Source organism: Hemitrygon akajei, chromosome 10 (assembly GCF_048418815.1).
Source record: "Hemitrygon akajei chromosome 10, sHemAka1.3, whole genome shotgun sequence".
Classification (NCBI taxonomy): domain Eukaryota; kingdom Metazoa; phylum Chordata; class Chondrichthyes; order Myliobatiformes; family Dasyatidae; genus Hemitrygon; species Hemitrygon akajei.
Window position 1 is genome coordinate 156239234 of NC_133133.1, and position 25348 is coordinate 156264581.

Below are 25348 nucleotides of genomic sequence, written 5' to 3' on the forward strand. Positions count from 1 at the left end.
GAAATCCTCACTTGCGAGGAGGAGGTAAATGTCCTCTGGCATTTGCTCGTGAACAACTGTTCAAATAAAAGGCATGGCTTATGGCCGTCCATGAGCGCCAGCATATCATTCATGAGCTCAGATGGCGTGCGGTTGCCCAGGCCGTCCATGTGTAGGAGCCGCGCGGCCCATTCACAGCGGGAGACTCCGAAGGAACGGACCTGGAGCGCCTTAAGCTTAGTGTACCTGTCCTCCGTTGCTGGCTAGCGTAGAAAGTTGATGATCTGGCCTGCCGTCTCCTGGTCGAGCGTGCTGACCACGTAGTAGTACCGCGTGGCGTTGGCTGTAATGTCTCTGATATTGAACTGAGCCTCAGCCTGTTCAAACCAAATGTGGGGCTGAGTGGCCCAGAAAGTCGGGAGCTTCAGAGAGACTGCGCTGTGCGAGTTGCTCGAACTCATGGTTGGTCGCTGAGTCACCGGCTCCAGATGCCGTCTGGAACGTCGGGGTCATCAATGTTGTCACACACAACGCGCTACTAAAGAAACACATGTAGGCAGAGAAAGCTGAACTCAGAATGCCTTTACTGATTCAAAATCGTGCGCTTAAATCTCCCCTCTCATGGGCCCCTGCGACCTGCAGGGTGGATATGATGTCAGACTATCCCCGGAAGGTCCGCCCCGAGCGGGTAGTTCCAAATGCGCTACCACGTGTCTGCCCACGGCTCCCGATGGCGGTTGAGTCCCGCGTGTGCGGGCCGCCACAAAACCATGAAAAACTAAAAATTCAAAAGCTGAAATATCAGCAGTTCAAAAGTATTCATCCTTCTTTGCTCAGTACTTGGTTGAATCACCTCTCACAGCTTTTTTGGAGAAGTTGCTATTATCTTTGCACAACGTGATGCAGCAAGATTTACCCATTTCCTCCTATCAGAATTGCACAATCTGTGCCAGGTTAGTTGGGGAGCGGCAGTGGACAGCAATATTGAGGTTCTGCCAGAGATGTTTGGTCGGGTTAAGATCAGATCTCGGACCACTCAAGGACATTAATTTTCTTCAATTGAAGCTGCTCCATGGTTACTCTGGCTGTGTGTTTTGGGTTGTTGCCCTGCTGAAAGATAAACAACCTCCCCAATTTAAGCTTTCTGGCAGAACCTAGCAGGTTTTTATCCAGGATCTCTCTGTATTTAGCAGCTTTTATCTTCCCATTAATCCTGACCAGATTTCCAATCCCTGCTGCTGTAAAAGCATCCCCAGAGCACGAGGCTTCCCCCACCATACTTTACAGTAGGGATGGTGTTACCTGACTGATGTGCAGTATTAGATTTACACTACATGTACTGTTTAGTGTTGAGGCCAAAATGTTCCACTTTAGTCTCATCCGACCACAAGACCTTCTTCCACATCTTTACAGAATCTCTTAAGTGACGCTTTGCAAAGTCTTTACAAGCAAGGATTTTTAGTTTTTTTAGCCAGGGCTGCTTTCTTACCACTCTTCCATAAATACCCTTTATGTGCAAAGATTTAGAGATTGTGGAGCCATGAACTTCATTTCCAGTTGCAGACACTGACTTCTGCTGCTCACTCAGAGAGACTGTTGGAATCACAGTAGCCTCTCTTATGAGTGCCATTCTTCTCTGGCAGCCAAGTTTAAAGAGGTGGCCTGACCTAGGCAGTGTGGCTGAGGTTTCATATTTTTTCCCATTTTCACACAATGGACTACACTGACTTTTGGGGTTTGTTCAGTGCCTCTGAGATGGTCTTGTACCCTTCCCTAGATCTGTGCTTCTGAATTATCAATTCCATGACTTGTCTTGAATGCTCTTTTGTCTTCATTTTGGTTTGGCCTGTTGAAAATCTAATATACTGTTGGACCTTACAGAAGGGAGGGGGGGGGGGGTTTATTCTTATGAATTCACTGAAAACAGATGATCCTCCAACTGTCCACATCTCTGAACAGTATATTTCACCTGAAGAAAGTTAGTGTAGTAATTACAAACAGTATTTCCAGCCTCACAACTTTGATTTTTAATTTTTAGTAAAATATTGACAAGTTTTAGTACTTTTATTTGACATGATGCACAATGTTTCGTAGATTAGCTCAAAAATCATTCTGCAATATATTTTAAATTTAGAAAATGAAATAATATGTGAAAATAGTTGTTGGGGCTGGATACTTTTTCAAGGCACTGTATGCAAAATACTTAAAGTATTTTTAAAAATTAAATCATAACTTTTTAAATTAAATGAATCAGACAATAGTTACAATGAAACTCCAGGAAAGGTGAAGTGAAACTACAGTTAACATCTGGTTAGTGTTAAAATTGTATAACAGTAACCATTACTTGTAAACTTCCGGTTTCTATCATAAATTATGCAGGAGACAGGCTGTCTTCAGTGGCTTTTTCACAAAAAAAACTCCACTTACTGCTAAAATGCTGATACCTGCATAAGAGTGACATCACCTCCCATGAGTTTTGGAAGGATAAACCATTCCATGTAAACAAGACTAACAAGAAAATTGTCTCATTATCTTCAAAAAAATACTTTGAAAAGACTACTTTCATTGCTAAAGTTGATTTCAATGGGACTGCTGGTATGTGTACTCATGGGTAAACTTCACAGGACTGATGCAATGCAAGTGCTGGCGAAAACATTCATAGAACATGTTACCATCAACTTAAACCCACAACAACGTTGGACACTGGGAATTTCACTGAGAATATGAATATACGAGTCCAGGTATGTAAGCTGGTTTAGAAGAGCTGCCTATTTTATAATCTTAAATATTGTTTTACATTTTCACCTTTCTGTGCAATAGAAACTCTACACATACAAGTTTCTTTTAATAAAATTGCTGGAAATGCAACTTTTAGCATCTACTAAGAGGATGTCACAAACTCAGATTCACAACTCTAAAAGTCCAATACTTTCAAATTTCACCACACTAAATTGTCATTCTCCATTTTGGGCTTTGAGGTGTCCTGTATTTAACTTTGCACACAAACTCCCATCAGAAGGGCACAATAGTGAGCAGTTCCGTTCTGCATCCATAAACCTGAAGAGAAATGAGTTCACTACCTGAAATGCGTACACTACACTGTTACATCTGACATCTGGTGACAGTCTTTCTGTATATCCAAACTAAATATGAGCAAAGACCTGAAGAATAGCTGGCCATTTTTTAATAGCATTCATGCAAATTCAATTTCAGAGTTTGGAGCTTCGAATTAGAAATGAAATAAGCTTAGAAATTATCATGATTAATCAGCCTAAACCTGTTGAATTTTGACTCAATGCACCCAAGAGAACCTTAAGACACATTTTCTTAAATGTAACAATCACCATTTAAAAACAAAATAGTTTCATGATTGAAGATCTATTTTTTTTAAATTGAGATACAATGCAAAATAGGCCCTTTCAGCCACACCAACCAGCAATCACCCGATTTAACCATAGCCTAATCACAGGACAATTTACAATGACCAATTAACCTACCAACCGGCAAATCTTTGGATTAAGGGAGAAAAATGAAGAACCTGGAGGAAACCCACACAGAGAACGTACAAACTCCTGACAGACAGTGGTGGAATTATTTAATGTCTTTTTCTATACACCAATATAAAGGAGAACAAAATAACTATTACCCTGGATTTATTGCAGCACAGAAAAATAACTAAAAGATAAAAAACCCAATAATAAAACAAAACACAAATAATACCAAAGATAGCTTATATACATAGGTTGATTGTATATACATAAAGTTGTGCGAAGTACAGGAGGGTCTATGCATAAAGTGACTGACAGGAAATTATAAAGTATTGGCTAGGAAAGCCATTTTACTTAAATGGAAGGACCCTAACCCTCCTACCGTCTTTTATTGGCTTTCCTCTATCATGTCCTGTTTAAGTCTAGAGCAAATAAAAGGTCGGACATTGGATACATCCTTTAAATATGAAGAAATCTAGCGACCTTTCATTCAATATTTTCATATGATCTGATTTTTGTACTAATTCTCTTCCAGCTATTTTTTCAGAACCTTGGATTTGATCAGAGTCTCTCTTCTCTTGGTTTTTCTCCCAGGATGGACTGCCTAGTCCTTTATTTTTCTATTTAGAATAGTGTTTTTTTTTCTCTTTTCTTTTACATAAAAATTTCTAATAGTTCTTCCTTTCTTCATAAATTGATCAGAGGAGAATTATACATTCTATATCAAATTTATACTTTATAGATCAACACTATGTGTGATTCTGATATTGTTTACTTTACCTTCTGTATGTACTTCTATTGACATATATACCAGAGGTATTCTCCTCTTGTTTGTACACTTTTTAAAAAATCAATAAAAAGATTGAAAAAAGAAAAAGAAAGGAAATTATAAAGTCATGATGGTGGGGGAGGGGTGTTGTGGGGTTGGATAGTGGGTGGAGGCATTGATCAGCCTTACTGATTGGGGAAAGTAACTGTTCTTGAGACTGATGGTTCTGACGTAGATGCTACATAGCCTCCTCTCTGATGGGAGTGGGACAAAGAGGCCATGAGCAGGATGGGTGGGATCCTTTGTGATACTGCTGGCCTTTCTCCAGCACCTTTCTACATATATGTCCCAGATGACAGTAAACTGATCCCAGTGATGCATTGGGCCCTTTTAACTTCTTCCATTGTACAGCCATCCTGTTCACTGCAGTGTAGTTTCTGTACAATACAATGATGAAGCACGTTAGGATATTCTCTACTGTAGAGGGTCTGGAGCATTGATGTGCTTGGTGCAGATCTCCTCAGAAAGTAGAGGCGTTGGTCAGCTTTCTTGATCAAATTACATTATATTTTCTACGTAAACGTCACATTTGACGAGCAAGAAAAACTTGACACATTAAAACTGCACAATCCTGTTTTTATTTTCTTCAACTTCACAGGCTTGGTTTGTCTAAAGAATTTCTTCCAATGGAGAAAATGAAATGATTCAGAGGTAGAACAGTACAAGGTTATAATAGACTTAAATACCAACTGCCCAAGCTAACCATGTAAATTAACAAGTATTCTCTTTAAACATGTAATCTCTCTTTTCTATGCTTCATGTGGAATCACTTGTTAATCAAAATGCTTAATTACACTGTATTAGGAGATTTATTCAGTTTTACTTCTTGCCTGCTTACTTGTTCTTAGAACACCCACAAAGGGTGGTTATTGGTACATGCAGTCCTGTCTAAAAATCCAACATTAAGCAGATAAATAGAATCTGTGAAGAAATGGCCCCTTTCTGACATGAAAAAAGGACAGACACAACCTGGACTGTTGTACAACATGGCCTAGATAATGAAGTTTGAAGGACTCAAGGTCAGTCCAGTTCCTGAAACTGGCAAGGACCTGATACCTTGTTATTTCCTTGAGCGTAGGAGAATGACAGGAGCCTTGATAGAGGTATACAAAATTACGAGGCTTAAATACGAACAGGCTTTTCCCATTGAGGCTGGATGAGACTAAAAGTCATAGGTTAAGATTGAAAGGTGAAATATTTAAGGGGAATCTGAGGGGGACCCTTCTTCACTCAGAGGGTGGTGTGAGTGTGAACAAACTGCCAGCAGAAGCAGTGGATGCAGGCTTGACTGTAATATTTAAGAGAAATTCCAATAAGTACATGGATTGGAGAGGTATGGAGCGCTATGGTCCAAGTTCAGGTTCTTGGGATGTGACAGAATAACAGTTTGGCACAGAATAGATGGGCTGAAGGGCCTGTTTCTGTGCTGTAGTGCTCTATAACTCAAAGTCAGGCTTCCATCCCATCAGCAAGGAGACTCGTTTTTATGGTGACATCTATATCTATTAAAAGGCTAATAACTGGGGGGGGGGGGGGGGAGAAATTGGAAGAGTATTCCTGAGACCATGCAGAATAGTGTGTCTAGTGTATTACCCCCCCCCCCCAAACTACCTGAGATAGTGAATGCATGAAGGTTCACTAGTTGTAGTAAAAAGTACAAACCATGAGCACCATCCATCTTCCATGGAAGGTGGAATGTTCATCTATTTAATACTTACTCCCGTTGAGGATATCTGTAAAGTCCTCTGTGCAGAGTACAGAAACGGTGATGTGCACAACCTTGGTATTGTAACTTCCTGTCCAAATAGGTCTGAGGAACTTGGGCCTGAGGTTTATTGCAATAAAGCTCCTGTCACTGGATTGGTGAGACACGGAATTATAAATATGCTTTGAGGGCAGAATGTTTAGTAATCAGTTACTTGTAATGACTTGACCAATACTAGGCTACAGTCTGACCATCGTAACAGCATAACGTCTAATCATAACTGGAAAAACTGAAAGCCTCTGGGAATCCGTGCCCACCTACATTCAAGTCATCAGTTTAGCAGTAAAACGTTTTATGTTTAGATGAGTTAATACAGAGAAATAAGGAGGAGGTGCTTAGGAGAATCAATGGCACCTAACGGCGACTCCTGTGCTTGCATCTTCGGAAAGAGCTCTATTTCCATCTTTAAAATCTCTTTAATATCTATTTTACCTTTTCAGGGTTCTTTTGAAGACCCTGACCTGGAGCTACAGGCTGACTACGATTCTTTGTGGGAATGGGACCCACTCTTGGGGCTTCATGACTGGCCATTTTTCAGCACTCCAAGGGCATGGCCTAAGAGCTTCACTCGCCTTCAGAGGTTTGAGATTTCATGGCTCTGGAGACAGGGGAATCAGAGGTCGGTGTCCAGGCAAGTGTATGTGGAAGATGGAGGATCTAAGGCTGTGTGCCCAGAGACCTGAGTTCTTTGGGCACAGAGCCTGGAAAAAGCGACACAACGGACTTTTAACATTGTAAACCAGTAAGTTGGTTGTTATGTCTCCCCTCTCACTGTGAAACAGAGACACCTCTTTCTTCCTTATTAGGGAGAGAGAGCGCCTGTGGTATGTCGAGTACTGGGTGAACAAGCAGTCTTTGGGGTACTGAAAGTCTGTGTCTTTACTGTTGCTTTGCTCACACTTGAGTGCTCGGTGGTGGTACTGATGCTTTTTTTTGCCAGTGGGGGGGGAGGGGTTGATCGTTGCTTGTTGCCGCTTACACGGAGGGAGGGGAACTGAAGGGGACTTTGGGGTTCTAACATTTAACTGTCATTCATTCTTTGAGAGCACCCTTCCGTTTTTCATGGGCAGTTGAGAAGAAGAAGCATTTCAGGATGTATATTGTATACATTTCTCTGACATTAAATGTACCTGTGAAACCTTTGAAAAAGTGTGAGTGAATGACTGAAGAAAATGATGTATCTTCTATGTAGGCAGATAGATCCAAAAGCAGGTGCATGGACTGTGATGCTACAGAAATTATCAGTCTATTCACAGATAATTATAATAAATTGTGCACTTGAAATTGAGCATCATTTCAGATTAATTTAGAGACTTGAAATGCGAGGCCACAGAAAAGAATGCTGAGAGAGAGAGAAACTGATGATGCCAGGTCTAGTTTAGAAAAAGATGAAACATCAGAAGTTAGAATGAAAGAAAATTAAACAACTCTGGGTATTTCACCTTTTGAAAATATTGTTTATAGTGTTGAGATACAATTGTTTAGAAGTTACAGCATTAAAGAGATCCACATAATTGCTTACTACAGACCTGTTTTAATTTCTATGCTAAATAAAAAACTGTTTAATCTACTTTGGTTTATATTGGATAATCTTAATATTTAGCATTTTAATTATTCTTCAGCCTTATAATTAGGTGTCAAAAAAGTGTGCAGAACTTTTAAGGAGCTTTTCAATGATAGACATAGATGTATGTTTTCAGGATACGAGTCACGTTTATGGCTTTGAATTTAGCCAGAAGACATACAATGATAGAATATCACAAAATTTGTCATGCCAAGTGCATTACGCCTTAAAAAATTATTATTGCTACATTGTATGCAACTATGAAACAATAAATGAAAACATTCATTTCTTTCAGGTCTATGCACTCAGAACTGGGAGAAACTTTGAGATCCAAGTATTGATTTACCTGTGCATCTGAAGAAAGCTAGAAGGAGCATCTTTCACTGGACTAGATTCAATCCTGAAGGGTGACAGTAGTTGTATGAATGACATTTGGCTTACAATCAGATTAGTTTTTTCTGATTCAATTTTATTTTATTAAATTAATGCTTTGAAATCAATTTGAACTGCACAAGTTATTTTATATTTGTTATAAGTTTATTATAATGAAGATAAAGACCTGGCCAGAAAGGAGCAACCTCAGCATTGCAGGACTGTTTTGAAAACACTAATTAGAACGTGTTCAGGAAGGTAGCTACCTATGGCTATCATATTAAGATCAGTCAATCTGTGAGATCTATGACTAATTACATAAAGGAGTCGCCATTATTAAACACATCTATCTATGTGAGGACACATCAGAAGCCACGGCTGACAGCAGAGATCCGGGCACGGCTGAGAGATCAGGATGCTGCCTTCAGATTGAGGGATAAGACAGCTCTCAGGTCAGCAAGACCTATGATGGGGGTAGTCCAAGAACAGAGGACACAGTCTCAGAATAGAGGGGTATCCTTTTAGAACAGGAGATGAAAGGAATTTCTTTAGCCACAGAGTGGTGAATCTGTGGAATTTGTTGCCACAGGCAGCTGTGGAGGGCGTCATTGGGTATACTTAAGGAACAAGTTGATAGAGTTTTGATTAGTCAGGGCATGAAAGGTTACGGGGAGAAGATAAGAGCTTGGAGCTGAGAGGGAAAATAGATCAGCCATGATGAAATGACACAGCAGACTCAATGGGCTAAATGGCCTAATTCTGCTCCTATATCTTATGATGGACAGAATAATGTGCTGATGAGGAGGGACTCTATTTCCACTCTCTCCCCCCCCCTAGGAGTAGGTATTTTGTCTGGCCACAGCTGATGTGAGGAAACCCCTAGCCAGGGTCAACCTACATAAAGCTGCAGGGCTTGATACCTGGTCAGGTGCTGAAGGCCTGTGCAGCCCAGTTAACAGAGATTCCAACAGACATCTTCACCATCTGTCTGGAACAGTCCACAGCCCCTCCAAGCTTCGAGGCATCATCCTGGTGCCCAAGAAAGGAACAATAACCTGCCTTAATGATTACCATCCAGTGGCACTGACCTCAACAATAATGAAGTGCTTTGAACAGCTGGCTATGGATTGCACTAAATCCCATCTTTCTACTATATTAACATCAGCTCCATCCTGAAGAAGGCCCAGCAGCGGATGTATTTCCTGCGGCTCTTGAGGAAATACGGTCTGCCTCAGGAATTGCTGCTGCAATTCTACACTGCAGTCATTGAGTCTGTCCTGTGCACCTCCATCATTGTGTGGTTTGGAGCCGCCACCAAGCAGGATAGAACCAGACTACAGCGCACAGTGAGGACTGCCGAGCGCATTATTGGAGCCTCCCTGCCCTCTATTGTGGACCTGTACTCTTCCAGGTTGAAGAAGAGGGCGGGGAACATCATAAAGGACTCCTCCCATCCTGCGCACGGACTGTTTGATCTGCTTCCGTCTGGTAGGCGCTTCAGATCCCTCCAGACTAAGACTAATAGGCACTGGAGAAGTTTTTTCCCTACTGCGGTCACTTTGCTGAACAGTTAACTGCCGGTTAACTGTCAGCTAACTATTACTTGGATTGCACTACCTGTATGTACAATTTATATTTTCATTTATATTTATCATTATTATTGTTATGAGCAGAGAGACAACATCTGCCGGAAGTAAATTCCTTGTATGTGCATAGGTATTTGGCGATTAAAGTCTGATTCTGATTCTTTTCCGGTCTGCTTATCGCTCAAATCAGTCCACTGATGATACCACAGCCTCTGCACTTCACTCTATCCTGTCCCATCTGGAAAATGTTGCCTCACATGTTTATCGACTCAGCTTGGCATTTAATATGTTCATCCCTTAGAAGCTGGTGGGTAAACTGTCCTCAATGGGTCTCGACACCTCTCGCTATAACTGAATCCTAAACTTATTGACCATAAAGCCACAGTCAGCCTGTGTTGGCAGAAACATCTCTAGCCCCATCACGCTGAGCACTGGCATTTCCCACTCATCGACCATGAGAAAGCATGCAGAGGAGATACAATGGCTGGCAGAATGGTGTGTGCACAACAACTTGAGTCTCAACATGGACAAGACCAAAGAAATGACTGTGGACTTTAGGAAGGTGCAGGCTGACCACTCCTCAGTGTACAGACATGGCTCCTACATGGAGAGAGTTAGCAGCACCAAGTTTTTGGGAGTGCACATAATGCACAATCTCACCACCACTACCTTGGTCAAGAAAGCACTTCCTGAGGAGATTGAGCCAAGTGAGGCTCCTCCCCTCTACCCCCATTCTAACCAATCTTTACAGGAACACCATCGACAGTACCCTAACCAGCTGTATTATCATTTCGTACGGGGAATGCAGGGCATCTGACCACAAGTCTCTACAAAGGATTGCGAGGACTGCTGACAATAAACTGAACTTGAACTTATTTGTTAAAATGGATGGTCTCATTTAGAACTTCAACATGTACTGAAGCCATTCTCTCAGTATGAGATTATTTTTCTTTCTAGTTGCTCCCTCACCCACTCACTAAGTTCCCAAGTAGTAAAGAAAAATTGCACATCAAAAGGCATTGAGTAAGCTGCTGATGAAATTAAAAAGAGCAATACTGTTTGTACAAGAACATGTAAAAGCATATTTCATTGTGCTTACATTTTTGTTTAGTATGTTAACATCTACGTGGAAAGCTGTTTTAGAAGAAGAAAAAACAAATTAGCTTGGGCACAAACTTTACTTTATGTGACTTCCAAAATATCATTTGAATTAAAGTGGAATTAAAATAATGACTTATTTTCTTCATGTGTTGTAAATTACGTGATGATACAAGATTATCAAATATTAAAATGGCAATTTTGAATTTCTTAAAACATTTCATGATAAATTGGAATTTTGTAATACTTAATTTTATTTCTACTTGGTTGTACAGAATATCAAGATCTCAAAGTCTTTTTTTAAATGGACAGTCAGCATGGTAGCACAACACGTTACAGGCGACCTGGGTTCAACTCCCACTGCTGCTTGGAAGGAGTTTATATATTCTCCCCGTGATCACGTGTGTTTCCTATTGGTACTGTGGTTTCCTCTTACAGTGGAAAGATGTACAGGTTAGTACCGTAGATTCCGGATTTTAAGCCGCTACTTTTTTCCCACATTTTGAACAGCTTTGAACTTTGCGGCCAATAATCCGAAGCGGCTAATGCAAGGTTTTTTTCATGCCGCCTCGTAAACATTTTGCCTCGTAACAGTAGACCAATAAAATTGATGAGTAGTTCACAGAGGTCCAATGAAATTGTACGATAAATCAAGCGCACTTTCACAATTAAATTATTGTAAATCAGTCATTTGTACTCACCCTCATCAACATGGAAAACACTCGAAGCATTGTGCTACCTACCCTACTTAGTTTAAACTATATTTGTTTTCTGTACTACATCGCGGGATGCTATGACGACACACCCGGTTTTGCGGCGTCTTGTGGGAAAAATGCCGTTTGCGATGAAACGGAAAGGAGGGGGGAGCGCATTACGCGAGCGGCTTTGGATCCGAGCGAAATCTGCTTTTAAATGCCGTTTGCGATGAAACGGAAAGGAGGGGGGAGCGCATTACGCGAGCGGCTTTGGATCTGAGCGAAATCTGCTTTTAAGTTAAAGGTATCAATAACTTTTCCTGGTAGGCTGCAGTATATATATTTTTTACCAGTCGTTAGGAGATATTGGAATGTTGTTCAGTAAAGAAGTATACGCAACGTATATTTAAAAGTAGCCGCGTACGGGCACGGTTCGAAAAAAAGCATTTGCAATATGTATTTGTTTTTGTTACCATATGGATTTAATTAAAAGTTAAAAAAATCCTCACGTGTAATATCTTTCTGTGTAAATATCTCATATTACAACGTGGGACACCTGCGGCCGAAAATCCGGTGCGGCCTTTACATTTAAAAAAATGATTTTATTTCTAAAATTAGAGCCAGCGGCTTAAAATCAGGTGCGCTCTGTAGTCCGGAATCTACGGTAGGTTAATTGATCACCGTAAATTGTCTCATGATTAGGCTCGGGTTAAGTTGGGGTATTGCTGGCCGGTGTAGCTCAAAGGGCCAGAAGGGCCTATTCTGTGCTGTATCTCAATAAATAAATAAAAAAATTTAAAAAACAGTTGTTCAATTCCTTGAAAGGACTGAAAGCTGATAACAAAGTACCTAATAAATGTGGATTTTTCTTGGAAAAGTTATCACAAGAGCAGAGCTACTACCTCCCTCCCATGGAAGATGAATGTTTATCCATTCAACACCTTCTGCATTTGGGGATACCTGCCAACTGTTACACCCAGCATTGAAATAGTGATATGTATAACCTTGGTACTGGAAACAATATAGATAATACTTGAAGGAACTGGGGCCTCCCAGGCTGCTTCTTATGGTGGGAGAGTCTAAGACCAGAAGACACAGCCTCAGAATAGAGGGGTATCCTGTTAGAATGGAGATGAGGAGGAATTCCTTTAGCCACAGAGTGGTGAATCTATGGAATTCTTAGCCAGAGGCAGCTGTGGAGGCCAAGTCTTTACGTCTATTTAAGGCAGAGGTTAATAGATTCTTGATTGGTCAGGGCGCAATGGGATATGGGGAGAAGGTGGAAGATTGGGGGCAGGAGAAAAATTGGATCGGCCATTATGAAATGATGGAGTAGACTCAATGGGCCAAATGGCCCAATTCTGCTCCTGCATCTTAGCTTATGGTCTTATAATGTAAAAAAAGAACAATTTTAAAGATAGCAAGACATGGGGAAATAGTTTAAAATGGTGTTTGACTATTTTCCACCTCAAAGATTTTATTAATTCACATAAATTGACACCATTACAATATCTAAACCTACAAAAGGGATAACACTTCGAATTTGCTGTTTTGTTTAAGCATTGAACAATTTGATATTGTTGAGTTAAATTATATGGGGCATTGTTCAGATTCCTACGTCCCCACACTGTCAAAAGAAAATTAGGAGTTGAATAAGGGAAGTCATAATGGATTCTCTATTTTTCCTTCATAGATGTGCACTATTATTTTTCCCAGACTTCATGAAAATTGAAAATTGATGGTGTGGAGATTCAGAAGAATTTAAGAACTTAACTGAATTATTTAAATACAAATAGTGCAGAGAGGACTATGTCAAGGTTTTTAATTTCAATGGCTTGTCTTCATCTCATTGTTGTCAGTTATATTTAAAACATATAAATTGTAAGCAAATATGTCTCATTCAAGCCTGGTTCATCGTTCAGTACAATCATGCCTGATCATTTACCTCCACACCATATTCCTAATTTCTTCCCATGCCCTTTGAAAATTTTGTGAATAGAAATCTAGGGTTTTAAACTAATTAGTAGGGGGATGGGTCCAACAGATTAGAAAAGTGTGGATAAAGAAAAAGGGAAGGAGAGTGCAGGAGAGGTTACTGAATTCTCAAGAGTAAGACAAAAGAAGTCCAGAAAGGGGTAAGAATTTAAATTCAGGCAACATGGAGATAAATTTGAGAAGAGAGTCAATGAATCAGGACTGCAGGGGTTATAATTGAATGCATAACAAGGTAGATGAGCTCAGCTGAGTTAGAACGTGGCTGAAAGAAGATCAGAGCTGGGAGTTAAACATCTACAGACACACGTCCTATCGAAAAGGCAGGCAGGTAGGCAGAGATGGTGGTGTGGCTCTTTTGGTAAGAAATGAAATCTAATTCCTTAGCAAGAAGGGAAATATACTCAGTGGTCACTTTATTAAGTTCCACCTGTACCTAATAAAGTAGTGACTGAGTGTATGTTTGTGGTCTTCTGCTGCTGTAGCCCATCCACTTCAAGATTCAACATACTGTGCGTTCAGAGATGCTCTTCTGCAGACCACTGTTGTAACATTCACAAAATGCTGGAGGAACTCAGCAGGCCAGGAAGCATCTATGGAAGAGAGTAAATAGTCGACGTTTCAGGCCGAGACACTTCATCAGCTTTCCAGCATCTGCAGATTTTCTCTTGTTACTGCGTAACATGAAGTTATTTGAGTTACCGTTGCCTTCCTATCAGTTTGAGCCAGTCTGGCCATTATCCTCTGAACTCTCCCATTAACAAGCGTTTTTGCCACAGAACTACATTAACTGGATTTTTTTTTTCTGTTTTTCACACCATTATCTGTAAACTCTAGACAGGAGATCAGCAGTTTCTGAGATAGTCAAACCACCCTGTCTGGGACCAACAATCATTCCACAGTCAAAGTCACCTACATCACATTGCTTCCCCATTATGATGTTGGGTCTGAATAATAACTGAACCGCTTGACCATGTCTGCATGGTTTTATGCATTGAGTTGCTGCTACACAACTGGCCAATCAGATATTTGCATGGGTAGATGTATAGGCTTATCTAATAAAGTGGCCACTGAGCGTAAAATGACTATGTTACATAAACAAATAAATAATGCAAAAGACAAGTAATGAGATAGTGTTCATGAACCATTTAAAACTGATGGCAGAGGGAAAGAATCTGCTCCTAAAATATTAAGGGTGGGTCTTCAGGCACATCAATGGTATTAACAAGAGGGCATGTCGCAAATGGTGAGCTTCTTTATGGATGGATGTCCATCCATAAGGCACTGCCGCTTGAAGGTGTCCTCACTGGTCAAAAGGGTTGTGCTCATTATAGGGTTGGCTGAGTCTTCAAACCCCTGCAGTCTTTCAATCCTGCACATTGAAGTCCCCATGCCAGGCAGTGATGCAACCACGCAGAATGCTCTCCATTATATATTTGAGGAAATTTGCAAGAACCTTTGGCGACATACCAAATCTCTTCAAACTCCTAATGGAGAGCCGCTGGCATGCCTTCTTTGAGATAATGATAAGGGAGAACTGAGGGGAGAAGATCCTCTTATAATGCTGTTGGGAGGAACTTCAAATTTTATGGTATAAAAACATAAAAGATAAAGCATTAGTAAAAGAGGCACAAGCACAAACAAAATAAGAGATAATGATTAGAACACACAAGTTGAATTGAAAGGCTTATTATATGAGGAGTGTTTGATGGCTCGGCCTGTACTCATTGGAATTCAGAGAAATGAGGGGGGATCATATTGAAACCTATCGAATGTTGAAAGGCCCAGATAGGGTAAATGTGAAGATGTTTCCTATGGCGGGGGAGTCTAAGATCGAGAGGGCACAGCCTATGAAAAGAGGGACGTTCACTTAGAACAGATTAGTAAGAATTTCTTTAGCCAGGGAGTGGTGAATCAGTGGAATTTATTGCCACAGGCAGCTGTAGAGACCAAGTCATTGGGTATACTTAAAGCAGAGGTTGATAGATTCTTGATTAGTCAAGGCACGAAGGGTTACAGGGAGAAGGCAGGAGATTGGGGCTGAGGCAGAAATGGATCAGCCATGATAAAATAGTGGAATGGACTTGATGGGCCAAATGCTCTTCTATCTTGTAACACATAAACAACTTAATGCTCAAGTATGCACTGAATATGCTTTGTTTTGAAATATAAAAGAGAACATAATACAGCTTTTGCTGAACTAATGGAAATTACAAGGTGAAAGCTGATCAGAGCCAAGTAATACACACAAAAAAATTCTACCATCAGAAAAAGACTTCTACAATTCATCTTCAGTAGGACCTAATGAATGTTAAATGTAAAGCAACACTAAACAATCATTTCCTTGTTTGTGACCCAATATTCTTGTTACACAATGTTACCACTATAGCTTAGCACAGATTCTCATTTTTTGTTATTAAAATGGATTAGAAGTAATACATGTGAAGTGATACAGCAGGAAGCTATGGCAAGCTATGGTCCAAAACAACCATAGATCAAGATAAGTTATGCAAATAGATATTGTATGTTATAGCATATAAGAAGCACTGTTAAAAAAAAAGTGATCCACACCTAACATTTGTTTTTCTTCAGCAGTCCTGAGGTTAGGTATGAATGGTTCTCAATTCCATTCCTGGAAGTCTGAGTTTGACAAAGAATCCTATCTTTTGTCTCTGCCACAAATGAAAAGGGCGTAAACAAAGTGCTAAGGCTAGCCTTTAAACTCTTTAATTTAGACTAGGCCCTATTGAACTGACTACTTTAAATGGGTTATTTATATGATCTAAACATCTAACTGACGAAGTATCTTGTGATGATGAAGTAAGAATTTTAAATTAGATCATAGTTGAATAAACTAATTGCCCACTATAAATCAGAATGAAAGTAACACAAGACAAACTCTTGGACAGTATAATCACAAGGCTGAGCAACAGCAGCTGGAAGAAAGTGCTGTGTAATAACAAAACAGAAATAAGGAACTGTGAAGGTCTGGTTAGACGGGCTCATTAGATCAAGTTCACATATTTGGAGAAGGACATCTGCGAATCAGAACGGGAGTGCGGCGGGAGCCATTTTGATTTTTTCTTCTTCTCATCGGAGTTAAGAGAGGCGCGACTGCGCAGGCGTGTGACGTCGGGCAGTGAAGCGTGGAAGATTTAAAAGGAACACAGCCTCATACAGCGGGCAGCAGAGTGAGCCGGAAACAGACTGAAGGTTTAAGGGCCTTGGCTCAACGGGTTTAGGCGGAAACAGGCGAGGCAAGGTAGGTTTAGGTTTCAGTTTTTCCAGTTATTTGAGGAAAGGGGGAATTAGGAGTGTGAGGGCAGCTTGTTGTTCTCGGTGTCGGATGTGGGAGGTCCTGGAGTCTCCTAGCCTCCCGGACGTCCACATCTGCGCCAGGTGCGCTGAGCTGCAGCTCCTAAGGGACTGCGTTAGGGAACCAAAGCTGCAGCTCAATGACCTTCGTTTGGTCAGGGAGAGTGAGGAGTTGATAGAGAGGAGTTACAGGCAGGTTGTCACACCAGGGCCATGGGAGGCAGACAAGTGGGTCACGGTTAGGAGAGGAAAGGGGAAGAATCAGGTACTAGAGAATACCCCAGTGGCTGTTCCCCTTGACAATAAGTATTCCTGTTTGAGTACTGTTGGGTGGGGGGGGGGGGGGGAACAGCCTACCTGGGGGAAGCAACAGTGGTTGTGCCTCCGGCACAGAGTCCAGCCCTGTAGCTCAGAAGGGTAGGGAAAGGTAGTGGAAGACAGTAGTAATAGGGGACTCGATAGTTAGGGATGGTAGTTTGCCTTCCTGGTGCCAGGGTCCGGGATGTTTCTGATCGCGGCCAAGATATCCTGAAGTGGGAGGGTGAGGAGCCAGAGGTTGTGGTACATATAGGCACCAATGACATAGGTAGGAAAAGGGAAGAGGTCCTGAAAGGAGAATATAGGGAGTTAGGAAGGGAGTTGAGAAGAAGGACCGCAAAGGTAGTAATCTCAGGATTACTGTTTGTGCCACGTGACAGTGGGAGTAGGAATGGAATGAGGTGGAGGATTAATACGTGGCTGAGGGATTGAAGCAGGGGGCAGGGATTCAGGTTTCTGGATCATTGGGACCTCTTTTGGGGCAGGTATGACCTGTACAAAAAGGATGGGTTGCACTTGAATCCTGGGGGACCAATATCCTGGTGGGGAGATTTGCAAAGGCTACTGGGGAGACTTTAAACTAGAATGGTTGTGGGGTGGGAATCAAATTGAAGAGACTAGGAGAGAGGAGGTTAGTTCACAAATAGAGAAAGCTAGCAGACAGTGTATGAGGGAGGATAAGCAGGTGATAGAGCAGGGGAGCGCTCAGACCGAAGATGTAGGGGAGAAGGAAGAAAAAGACAATAAAGTTGTTTGCACCGTTAGAGATAAACAGAGAGTAAGAGGGGGAGAATTTCTTAAATGCATCTATTTTAATGATAGGAGCATTGTAAGAAAGGTGGATGAGCTTACAGCATGGACTGATACCTGGAAATATGATGTTGTAGCTATTAGTGAAACATGGTTGCAGGAGGGGTGTGATTGGGAACTAAATATTCCTGGATTTCGTTGCTTCAGATGTGATAGAATCGGAGGGGCAATAGGGGGAGGTGTTGCATTGCTTGTGAGAGAAAATATTACAGCGGTGCTTTGGCAGGATAGATTAGAGGACTCATCTAGGGAGGCTATTTGGGTGGAATTGAGGAATGGGAAAGGTGTAGTAACACTTATAGGGATGTATTATAGACCACCTAATGGGGAGTGAGAATTGGAGGAGCAAATTTGTAAGGAGATTGCAGATATTTGTAGTAAGCACAAGGTTATGATTGTGGGAGATTTTAATTTTCCACACATAGACTGGGAAGCCCATACTGTAAAAGGGCTGGATGGTTTGGAGTTTGTAAAATGTGTGCAGGATAGTTTTTTGCAGCAATACATAAGAGGTACCAACTAGAGAAGGGGCAGTGTTGGATCTCCTGTTAGGGTATGAAATAGGTCAGGTGACGGAGGTATGTGTTGGGGAGCACTTCGGGTCCAGTGATCACAATGCCATTAGTTTCAATATAATTATGGAGAAGGACAGGTCTGGACCCAGGGTTGAAATTTTTGATTGGAGAAAGGCTAACTTTGAGGAGATGTGAAAGGATTTAGAAGGAGTGGATTGGGAAAATTTGTTTTATGGGAAGGATGTAATAGAGAAATGGAGGTCATTTAAAGGTGAAATGTTGAGGGTACAGAATCTTTATGTTTCTGTTAGGTTGAAAGGAAAGGTTAAAAGTTTGAGCGCGCCATGGTTTTCAAGGGATATTGGAAACTTGGTTCGGAAAATGAGAGATCTACAATAAATATAGGCAGCATGGAGTAAATGAGGTGCTCGAGGAATATAAAGAATTCATAAAGATTCTTAAAGAAATTAGAAAAGCTAAAAGATATGAGGTTGCTTTGGCAAGTAAGGTGAAAATAAATCCAAAGGGTTTCTACTGTTATATTAATAGCAAAAGGATAGTGAGGGATAAAATTGGTCCCTTAGAGTGGACAGCTAAGTGTGGAGCCAAAAGAGAGGGGGGAGATCTTGAGCAATTTCTTTTCTTTGGTATTCACTAAGGAGAAGGATATTGAATTGTGTAAGGTAAGGGAAACAAGTAGGGTAGTTATAGAAACTATGATGATTAAAGAAGAGGAAGTACTGGCGCTTTTAAAGAATATAAAAGTGGATAAGTCTCCGGGTCCTGACAGGATATTCCCTAGGACCTTGAGGGAAGTCAGCGTAGAAATAGCAGAGGCTCTGACAGAAATATTTCAAATGTCATTAGAAACGGGGATGATGCCGGAGGATTGGCGTATTGCTCATGTGATTCCATTGTTTAAAAAGGGTTCTAAGAGTAAACCTAGCAATTATCGGCCTGTAAGTTTGACATCAGTGGTGGGTAAATTAATGGAAAGTATCCTTAGAGATGGTATATATAATTATCTGGATAGACAGGGTCTGATTAGGAACAGTCAACATGGATTTGTGGGTGGAAGGTCATGTTTGACAAATCTTATTATATTTTTTGAAGAAGTTACTAGGAAAGTTGATGAGGGTAAAGCAGTGGATGTTGTCTATATGGACTTCAGTAAGGCCTTTGACAAGGTTCTGCATGGAAGATTAGTTAGGAAGGTTCAATTGTTAGGTATTAATATTGAAGTAGTAAAATGGATTCAACAGTGGCTGGATGGGAGATGCTAGAGAGTAGAGGTGGGTAACTGTTTGACAGGTTGGAGGCCAGTGACTAGTGCTGTGCCTCAGGGATCTGTACTGGGTCCAATGTTGTTTGTCATATACATTAATGATCTGGATGATGGGGTGGTAAATTGGATTAGTAAGGATGCAGATGATACTAAGATAGGTGGCGTTGTGGATAATGAAGTAGGTTTTCAAAGCTTGCAGAGAGATTTAGGCCAGTTAGAAGAGTGGACTGAAAGATGGCAGATGGAGTTTAATGCTGATAAATGTGAGGTGCTACATTTTGGTAGGACTAATCAAAATAGGATATACATGGTAAATGGTAGGGCATTGTGGAATGCAGTAGAACAGAGTGATCTAGGAATAATGGTGCATAGTTCCCTGAAGATGGAATCTCATGTGGATAGGGTGGTGAAGGAAGCTTTTAGTATGCTGGCCTTTATAAATCAGAGCATTGAGTATAGGAGTTCGGATGTAATGTTAAAATTGTACAAGGTATTGGTGAGGCCAAATTTGGAGTATTGTGTACAGTTCTGGCCACCGAATTATAGAAAAGATGTCAACAACATAGAGAGAGTACAGAGGAGATTTACTAGAATGTTACCTGGGTTTCAGCACCTAAGTTACAGAGAAAGGTTGAACAAGTTAGGTCTTCATTCTTTGAAGTGTACAAGGTTGAGGGGGGACTTGATAGAGGTATTTAAAATTATGAGGGGGATAGACAGAGTTGACATGGATAGGCTTTTTCCACTGAGAGTAGGGGAGATTCAAACAAGAGGACATGAGTTGAGAGTTAAGGGGCAAAAGTTCAGGGATAACACGAGGGGGAACTTCTTTACTCAGAGAGTGGTAGCTGTGTGGAACCAGCTTCCAGTAGAAGTGGTACAAGCCAGGTTCGATATTGTCATTTAAGAAAAAAATTGGATAGGTATATGGACAGGAAAGGAATGGAGGGTTATGGGCTGAGTGCAGGTCGGTGGGACGAGGTGAGAGTAAGCGTTCGGCACGGACTAGAAGGGCCAAGATGGCCTGTTTCCGTGCTTTAATTGTTACATGGTTATTTTCTCCTTAGTTAGGAATTCAAACTGAGCTATCAATAGGATTACAAATTACCTTAGCTTCTGCTTCTCTAGAATTGCTGATATCTTTTTATATAATGGGTAGGTGTTGAATTTGCTTGATAATCTATAAACTTAAAGGAGAATACAATAAGCAAATTCTGGTTAATTGGGCCATCGGCTAATTGAGGAAGCCACTTATTTGGGACAACTCTGACAGAAATAAAATTGAGAAATTAGCTGGGATTTTCTGTGTTGCTTAATTGGAACAGGAAACTATTGAAGCTTCTAACTAGTCAACATGTGTCAGTCATGTGCACTTGTGTGTGTTTTTTTTCCAAATAGCAATGATTTTTGTTACTGATAGTAGGCGAGAAATAAGCAATAAAATAATTCAGAACTGCTTTGCTCACTGCAATTTCAAGCTTTCAGGCTTGGAGATACCAGAAACGGCTGGGAGTGAAATGAAAGCAATTTCACTACCTGAACAAATAAGGAACTATGAAGAATTAAGGTATTAACAATCATATTGACTGTTACAAGAAAAATGAAGATTTGGAGGATGGAATTGCGAAAGGCATTATATGAAGGCAGTTTATAATCTGCACTAGGTGTCTATGCTGAATTTGTTCATTTACAGTCAAAAGAACACAGCAGCATACTTAGATAATTATTTGGAACTAATACAGTTTTATAGTACAGAAGTGGTATTGGTAGTGTTTTAATTTGATCTGTATTTCATTTGAATACATAAGTTGTTACTTCGTTGAACAGTAGTTTATCTCTTTTATACCTTTTATCTATTTCCATGAAACTTCAGTGAATTGGAGCAGCCATTTAATTGAGCCAAAATGTATTGGTCCCAATGTGCCCCAATGAACTGGATTCCATTTATCTTTAAAAAAAAATTACATATACTATCTAAGACAAAAGAAATGCTTCACATGCACATCATTTTGTTCTTCACCATCATTATGCATATGAAAAGTGGAAGCTATTTAGACTGCAGTTGAGACTACATACACCCCAAAAGACTGTACCCCTGTATAAGATTACTACAGGGATGTCAGACTCATTTTAGGTCACGGGCCAGATTGAACAAAATGCAGCTTCATGCGGGCCGCATCAGTCGGACGCGTGCGAACGCAGCTTTTGTTGCCTCCGTTTTTTCAGCCTGCTCTCATGTGTCTCAGTCTCTGCTATAACTACAAAGTGTTTCACTTTACAAAATCCGTTTCTTATGAAGAAGACTGCCGAGCAAGACTGCCGAATAAACACTAAAAATCCTGAAAACCTGGTACCTGAATAAACTCAGCATTAGCCATATCATACGCCATAGGCGCTTCGATTACTGGGGCCAGCTTTAATAGTAATTAGATATTATCTCGCGGGCCAAAGATAATTCCACCGCGGGCCGGATTTGGCCCGCGGGCCTTGAGTTTGACATATATGGATTACTAGAACAGGAATGGTTGTACAATTGACTAACTTTTACACTGCAAGCACAATAATTCAAAATACGATGACTCGCAGGAATCACAATATTTAATGCTGTAGAAATATCGAAACTTAAGTAAGCCAATTCTAACTATGCTTCTACCTATTACTTGCAATTTGTAATGTTCAAAATTCAGGTTGTCCTCTTGCATCTAGGAAGAGGACAACCTTAATGAACAACAGAAAAACAATATAAGAATACATACTAATAAATGTAACCTTGACTACAGTTACAGTGGCTTATGAGATCTGCCTCTGTGGCTCACAAAAATGAAAGTGGTACAAAGACGAGACTGCAGATGGTGGAAACTGGAGCAAAAGTAAATAAACTGCTGGAAGAATTCGGCAAGTCAGGCAGCATCTATAGTGGGAAATGGACAGCTGAAGGGTCACAATGCAAAACTCCGACTGTACATTTCCCTATACAAATGTTGCCTAATCTACTGATTTTATCAAGCAGTTGTTTTTTTGATGACAATTTCAACTGCATGGCCACTTTCTGGTCTAACTCCATTTATAAGTTTTCAGATAACACAACTGTTCTGGGCCAGATCTCAAACCACAATGAGAAAGAGTACAGAAAGGAGATAAACAGCCTAATGGCCTGGTGTCAAGGCAACTACCTCTCCCTCAATGTCAGCAAAACCACAGCTCACCACTGACACCAGGAAGTTGGGGGGGGGGGGGGGGAATACAATTCCAGCTGTATCAAAGTTCAAAGTAAATTTATTATCAAAGTACATATATACATTGCCATGTACAACTCTGTGATTCAGTTTCTTGCGGGCATATTCAATAAATCAATAGAATAATAACCATAACAGAATCAACGAAAGATTTGCCAACTTGGACATTCAACCAGTGTGCAAAAGACATCAAACTGTGCAATACAAAAATAAATAATAAACAATAAATACTGTGAACTTGAGACGAAGAGTCCTTGAAAGTGAGTCCATAGTTTGTGGGAACAGTTCAGTGATGGGGCGGTGATATTTTCCCCTTTGGTTCAAGAGCCTGATGGTGAATTCTAGGGCACCCATACCACCTTCCTGAGGGCGGCAGCAAGAGGACAGCATGACCTGGGTGGTGGGAGTCCCTGCCAACAGATGCTCCTTTCCTGTGACAACGCTCCTTGTAGATGAGCTCAATGGTTGGGAACGCTTTAGCCATGATAGACTAGGCCGTATTCACTACTTTCTACAGCATTTTCCATTCAAAGGCATTGGGGTTTCCATACCAGGCTGTGACTGATGCAGCCAATCAATATACTCTCCACCACATGTCTACAGAAGTTTGTCAAAGTTTCAGATGTCATGCCAAATCTTCACGAACTCCTAAAGTAGTCGAGGTGTAGCCATGCTTTCTTCGTTATTGTACTTATGTGCTGGGCCCAGGACAAGTCCTCTGAAATAACACCAGGGAACTTAAAAGTTGTTGATCCTCCAATGAGGACCCCAGGTATCAATGATGCCAAGATGGAGATTGTTGAGAGTTTTTAAGTTCCAAGGTATTAATATATCAGTCATTTTCTCTTCTTCCCCCCCGCCCCATTCATCAAGGAGAAGATACAAAAGCTTGAGAACACACATCACCAGGCTCAGGGTCAGCTTCTAGCCCCTGTTTTAACACTTTTACATGCACCTTACAAAATAAACTCTTGATCTCTCAATCTAGCTCTGGATCATCCTCCACTGCACTTTCTCTATAATTCTAAATGTAAATCCTGTGTTGTTCTAACACCTGTTGTACCACCTCAACATACTAGTTCTTTGAATATGCTGTCTGGAAGGCATGCAGTTAAAAGCTTTTCACTGCATCTTGGTAAATGGTACATTAGTAAACCAATTACCAAAACAAAATGATGATTGTGAGTCTTTAAAGGTTGCAAGAGAGGTAGTGAGCACCTTTCATGGCTATGTTATAATTGTTTTGTCAAGTAAATCTTTCAGCTATTATATGTTAATTCAGTTTGGAAGCAAGTGAAAGGGAAGTGCTATTAGTTCGTGAGAAACATTATCTGCTTACATAGCATTTCACAGGAAAGTACTGTATATTGGAAAAAATCCAAGTCATTCCAACTAACTTATCCAAAAGTGTGTTTTTTACTAGCAAAATTGATCAGATCTACTCCTATATGAATTATATGTTATTCACAAACAAAATATACATATAACACTTCCACAGGATCAAATTTTTTTTTAAATTGAGGATCAAACTGATGTATTTTCAGCACTTTCTATTCAGATTTACAACATTTATAAAAATTCTTTATCTGTAGAAGAATCTTAATGACAATGACAGAAGTCTCAATGAGTGATTTAAAACTCATTATCTTTTAGACATGTGTAGTAAAATTTATTAAGTGACTTCTATGATGTTTACAGTCACTGGAGTGTATTAAAGCAGATTTAAATTTAATAGTAAATTTCAAAGCAAACTGGATAAAAACATGAAGAAAACTGTAGAGCAATGGGAAGGGATAAGTCTTTCAAATAACTGCAAGACATAATGGGCCTAAGAACTTCTTTTGGTACTGTATGATTCTATAAACTAAACTTACTTTAATTCTACTGAATGAAACACTTGCACCATTCCCTGTCCCAAGATGTTGCAAAGTCCCAAGATGTTCCAAAGACAGTTTTCAGCCAAGTATTTCTGAAGTGCATTCATTGTTTCAATAAAGGAAACACAGTAGTTAATTTGCACAGAGCAAGCATTCACAAGTAGCAACGTAATAATGATTAAATGATCTATTTCACTTTTGTGTGGTTGTACGATAAATAATGATGAGACTCCGGGGTAACTTTCAAATTTGACTTGGAATCTTTCACATCTGCCAGAAAAGGGAGATGGGGAATTGGTTTAATATCTAATCTGAAAGAGTGATTTCTTCAATACAACAGTGAAGTATCAGCCAGTTTCTCCTCATGCTCTGAAATATATGTGGGGTTAAGACCACAAAAAGTAAAGCCTTCCCCGCAACTGAGCACATCTACACAGAGCGCAATCGCAACAGCATCTTTTGTCAAGGGCCCCACCACCCAGACCATGCTCTCTTCTCACTGCTGCCATCAGGAAGAAGGTACAGGAGCCTCAGAACCTGCACCACCAGGTTCAGGAACAGTTATTATCCCTCAACCATCAGGCTCTTGAACCAGAGGGGAATAACTTCACCCAGCTTCACTTA

At 40.5% G+C, this 25348-nt stretch overlaps 1 protein-coding gene across 2 annotated transcripts in view; it reads right to left on the minus strand.

Moving 5' to 3' along the window:
• samtor (S-adenosylmethionine sensor upstream of mTORC1) overlaps positions 1 to 25348 on the minus strand; it is an 81358-nt gene that overhangs the window by 43462 nt on the left and 12548 nt on the right. The gene's annotated exons all lie outside the window — the stretch shown is intronic.